Here is a 6,234-nt window from a genome sequence, read left to right on the forward strand (position 1 = left end):
TGCAAGCTCATGACATAATGGATATTCCATGAGTATGAACAATTAGCTTTTATGGGCTAAACTTCTAGTTCATCAAGCATACTACGATGCACAGAAACGTCACCTCCTCGGTGTAGCCTTCCCTGCCATCTCACCCAGGCCTGCCTCGTGTTCACTGTTCTTCTGAGCACTTACCACCATATAACATGCAATGCATTTTATTCTCCAACCCCACTGGAATGTAGGCTCCATGAGGACATGGATTTTTGTTTGTTTGCTTTAGTAGCTCTAACCTCAGTGCCTGATATATAGGTGCTGGATAAATACTTGTTGAAAATTTACTGCATTTTCCCCCCTTTCTTGTACGGTTTGTAGTGATTCTTACCTTCCTTCCCCTGACATTGTGGTGGGGGAACAGGATGGTACTTAGTCTGATCAGGAGCATCCTTATTTATTACCCTGTAACTAAAGGGTAGTTACTTGTTCCCTACAAGATTCTCGTTTATCAAAATGTTTTTATCCTAAATATAGAAAAGTTTCTAGCCCGTCGATAGCCTGGGGTTGTTTACTGCATGAAAAAGCAAGGAAGCAGAACTTTTATGAGCCTGCATGTGGTTGTGTTTTCAAACCCGACACTAAATTTGAAAAACTTGTCAAATAGGAGTGGATAGGATAGTGATCAGTAAGTTCTTGGGCTGTCATGATAGATCCCACACAGACCATCCCTGCATCAAGATGGCAGAAAACATCTACAATAAATTAGAGACGAGGATATTAGAACTGAACTCCTTTGATTGCTGAACTAAACCATAAGCACTTTACTCTTCTGAATGCCCTTCAAAAGAAAGTAGTAGCTAGGTATTCTTCTAAATTAGTGGTCAGGAAACTTTTTTCTGTTAAGAGTGAGATAGTAATTTTTCTTTGTTTCGTCGGCCACGTGGTTTTTGTTGGAACTACTCAACATTGCCATTGTATTATGAAGGAAGCCACAGGCAGTATCTAAATAAATGATTGTTTCTGTGTTCCAGTACAACTTTATTTACAAAAACTGAATGGATTTGAGCCATAGCCTATAGTGTGCTAATCCCTGCTCTAAATCAAAAGTGCTGGCTAACATTATTTATTGACCTAGCTTACTTGAGTTTAGTTTTAAAGAATGAAAATGGTTCTTCCTGGTTTTGGGTTTAGTGGTTCAGGATCTCTTTGGCCTAGGCTCTAGACCTGTCCTACTCACCCTCAGTCAGAGACCTCTTCATCAAATTTCAGGACCTTCATTTGTTGCCTGGTGTCCAAGGTTGTAGCTTTGGCTGGGGGTAGGGTGAGAGTCTCTGCCTCTTGAGTCTCACAGGTTAAATGTGGTTGCTTGTCAAATGACCACAAAAACATTAAACACAAAATAAAAACCCAAGCCAAATTATTTTATTCTTGGACAGATTATGGGACATTTAACCCCCTTGACTATGTTATCTCAAGTATGCTTAATATTTTGTATTGGGTCCAGTCTGAATATAAGGGCCCTTCAGCCTAGAAACATCTTACTGTGTTAGCTGTCTGCTGTCCCTTTGAAAGGGAAGCCAGTTGACTGCCTCCTCTGCTTAATTTTTTGCTTTATTGAAGTTTCTTAACTGTATACTAGTTATGAAGAGGTTGTTTTTCTCTACTATGAAAAAGAAGATAGCAATTGGTGTTCTCATCGCTAGTTTTTTATAATTATACTTTCATTTTGTTTGTTTTTTTTGCAAGGTTCATTTTTCTGCATCTTGGTTCCTTGGTTCTTGCCTTGATCCTATGTGCAGTTTTTTGCAAATACTGTTTCTTAGCAATAGTCTAATACAGGTTTTTATTTGCCTGTTTTAGTCCGTTAGGGCTACTGTAACAAAGTACTACAGACTGGGTGGCTTTATAAACAACAGAAAGGTATGTTTCACAGTTCTTGAGGCAGGAAGCCCAAGATTCGTCAACGGCATCTTTGGTTCTTGCCTTGATCCTATGTGCAGGGTTTTGCAAATACTATTTCTTAGAAATAGTCTAACGTAGGCTTTTATTTGCCTGTTTTAGTCTATTAGGGCTACTGTAACAAAGTACCACAGACTGGGTGGCTTTATAAGCAACAAAAAGTTACGTTTAACAGTTCTTGAGGCAGGAAACCCAAGATTGGGCACCAGCATGTTTGGGTTCTGATGAAAGCCCTCTTTTGGGTTGCAGGCTGCTGACTTCTTGCTGTATCCTCATATGGTTGGAGGGGCAAGGGAGTTCTTTTTTTTAAAGGGCATTGCCCTCATTTATGAAGGCTCCATTCTCATGACCTAGTCATCCCCTCCACCCCACCCCATCCTCGCTATAGGTCCCACCTTCTGATACCATCATATTGGGCATTAGAAATTCTACACAGGAATTTTTTGGGGGAGAGGTGGAGAACAAACATTCAGACCATGATATAGCCTATTTCTAAAGTGAATTCTAGATGCCAGATCATGTTGTTTTATTCAAAATATGTTTTTTTTCTGTATTGGAAGGTCTGTTACATCAGAAACATGGTTACTGGAGCTATCATATTGTTTGACATTATGGGCTAGAAATCTCTCCCAATCATGTTTGCAGTATTACATTGATTTTTTTTTCCTATTAAGAATCTCAATTTGGCCTTTTCCTAAAACAACCATTGTCAGTTTAATTATATTTTTGCCTCTAGTTAAAATCACTTGGTCTAATACACTGGCTGTCTTGTCCATCTTTGAGGAAACTCCAGTTACTTTTCAGTGCATTTTTTCAAAGATGTATCACCCAAAAGTTGTGAAGTCCTCAGGATTTGAGAAGGCATTTTATTAATCTCTGTATCACAAGCATCTGGTATATAGTAGGTATTTATGTTTATTTAAATGAAGGAATTTCACCATTACAGATTCACCATTTCTGTATTTTTCCACTTGTTCCCTTCTGATATGGTTCCTTTGTTTGTTCCTCAAAAGTCATAAAGATATTATATGTGCTTATAAATATTCCTTAATGTAGCTGGTGAAAGAGGTAGGGAGCTAAGCTTATGTTCTCGTGTAAGGTCACATGACTACTGATGGTTAGGGTGGACAAGAGCCTTATAAGATGCTTGAGCACAAGAGTGCCAATGTTCTGCCACAGCTGCCATTAGAAAAAAATTACTTTGGACATTCAAGATTACTGATTGTTACTAGAGTCCCATTGTATATGAAATAGCTTAGCTGTTACTTAGCAAATCTGTAAGGTTTTAAAAAGCATTTTAAAAATCTTTGGTTTGGTTACATTTTCTGTCTTATGTAGCCAAGGTCACTCCAATTGATTGGTCTAACTGATGGCATTTGAGACATTTAGTAGTAAATTCATTAGCCAGTTCTTCTTTTTGAAAGATGCAAGGTTGATACCTGTTATAAATAGAAGTGCATATACTGCCTTTTCTAGATTACTGCCTTAAATTGCACCTAGAAAGAAGTTAGTAGATAGTTGACAGTGCAGGTCATTGATAGAAGTCTCAATAGAGTAATACTGCTTCATAAAACATGTCATTGGTTCATATTATAGGAAACTAAAAATGTGAACTTTAATGTGAGTGAAACAACATTTCCATGTAACATGTTGCTGTTCTAGTTCTTATATACACGTTTTGTATATGTAGCTTAATGGGTAATTAATTATAAGCCAGCCATTTTTTTCAAAATTATATTCAGTGTATCTTTTGTCCCTTCTGTTAGAGTATTATTCATTTTATATAATGATTGAATCTTTACATTTAGTAAATGTAGGAGTAGGTATAAGGTTGGAGAATTTGCTAGATTTTACTTTGATAATCTTTATTGTCAATGTTACTAGCAGTTTGGAGGCATTTTTCCCGACTTTATTGAGGCATAGTTGACATATAATAAACTGACCAAATTAAAGTGCATGTTGAGTTTTAACATATGTATACACCTGTGAAAACCTCACTGCAACTTAGATAATGCTTGTTTCTATTACCTCCTCCCCCACCCCCCAGTTTCCTCCTTTTTTATTTCATTCCCCTTCACTCCCTCACCAGGCAACCACTGACTTGTTTTCTGACTCTATAGACCAGGTTGCATTTTCTAGAATTCTTTTATAAATGGAATCATATAGAGAATATTCTATTTTGTCTTGCTTATTTCATTCAGCATCATTATTTGCGATTCATGCATGTTTATATTAATAGTTCTTTCCTTGTTATTCCTGAGTGGTAGTCCACTGTATATACTACAAATATACTGTACCACAATTTCTTTACCCATTCATATGTTGATGGACATTTGAGTGTGTCCTGTTGTATATAGAGCTTCTAGGAATATTTGTGTACAAGTCTTTGTGTGGACATAGATATTTACTTCCCTTGGGAAAATACCTTGGATTGAAATGGCTTGGTCATATAGTAGGTGTAAGTTTGACTTTTAAGAAAACTCCTAGTTTTACAAAGTAGTTGTACCATTTCATATTTTATATTTCTTCTAGTAGCATTTAAAAATTCTAATTGCTATTTTGGAGTCACTTTTACATTTATTTTACTTTTTCAGTTGTTATTTTAGAGCCATACTTTTTGGGGATACAGGGAAGGGCTAAAATATTTAGACATTTTCTTCCCAGAACTTTAAGTAAACATCGTTTTGGAAAATTTGTGAAAATTGGAACTCTTTTCAGTAAGCCATGATCAATGTGTTAGTCCATTTTTTCCTTAGTATGTGAAATGGAAAAAAAATGTGTTCTTAACTTCAGATTTCATAAAAAGTGGAAAGAAATACTTACAGTATTTGAAGAATTTGGTTTTCTAAGTAATTGCCAAGATAGTGTGAATCAGACATTTGTTTTATAGCGTTTAATATAGCTGCAGAGTTAATAGGAGTAACTCTGGAAATCTTATAAAATAGGTTATGTAAGAATTTTCTTTGAAAAATCCCCAAAGTCATCTGTTAGGTACAGTGTTTGACATAATGCCTCTCCCTAAGTTCAGCACAGTTCTATTTTCTGCTGCATTAGCCAGTGTTTATTTGCTTGCCACTGTGAAGTGGTTAGCTAGCATGTACGGGTTGTGTCTAATGAAAAAATATGTAATTTAAAACACTAGAATTCTATTTGGCTTAATGCATAAGACATGTGGGAACTGATATAAGCGGCATAGCAGATTAACATCTCATGCTGACTTTGGGTCATAAGTATACATTTTATTGAGAGGAATGGTGGGTAGAATTGCCTGTATCATTTAATTTAATTTTTATTTCTATCATTTTTTTTGCTGTGTGTAAATGTTTGTATTCTCATAAATTAAATGCATACGTGATGTCACTGCACTATAATATAATAAGGCAGCAGCTGAAGCTGAATGCAAATAGAGGTAATAATTTACTAAGAGTAGGGTGGCTGATAGGCAGGTTTATTAAATCTGTGTCCATTGGCCCTTTTGAGCTTACCTTAAGGGATTAGCAAGGATAAGTAGCCGTCTGCACTTACTCAGTGCTTCTTTCCCTTTTCCTGCTCTACCTTATTTTTTTCTTTCTCTCTTGCTTATCTTTATAAATGCTGCCCAAAACCATAAGTATAAATCAGTGGTACAATTATTTTCTGTAGCTTTGTTGTGTATGTAAAATAAACTAAAAAATGATTCTAACAATATGTTCTGCTTTCATGAATCTGAGCTTTTAACTGTTTGTAAGCTTTCAAAGTACTTCTGTATAAAACATTAAAAAATCTCCTTTAGTTGCTTAACTTGTAAAATGCATTGTTTGATTTTCATATTTTACTAAGAGTTAACAATGTTCATCTCTTTCACTAGTGAGAGTAATCAGTAACTGATGACACAGTGAGGCAAAGAGGAACGTTTGCTTGACTTAGTGTTGCAGATCCTGAGCTTCAGCTCTATCACTAACCCACTTTGTAATGCTGGGAAAGTCACATTTCTTATCTGTAAAATGTGGGGAATGGACTTGATGATCTTGAAAATTATGGAGATATTCTTCTGGGGAAGGGGAAGCAAATTGATAAAAGAAGTTGTTTTTAGAAACATTTTTATCTTGTTATGTAGGTTTTCCCTGGAAGTTAATGGCTTCAGTAGAAATGATGTATAATCACTTTTGAATTTGTGTGTATGTCATCTCTTGCAGGATGCTTTAATCTGGATCCCAATAGAGTTTTGGATGTCATTTTAGAAGTGTTTGAATGCAGGCCAGAACACGATGAATTCTTTATATCTTTATTAGAATCTTATATGAGTATGTGTGAACCGCA

Source organism: Manis pentadactyla, unplaced genomic scaffold (genome assembly GCF_030020395.1).
Source record: "Manis pentadactyla isolate mManPen7 unplaced genomic scaffold, mManPen7.hap1 scaffold_106, whole genome shotgun sequence".
Classification (NCBI taxonomy): domain Eukaryota; kingdom Metazoa; phylum Chordata; class Mammalia; order Pholidota; family Manidae; genus Manis; species Manis pentadactyla.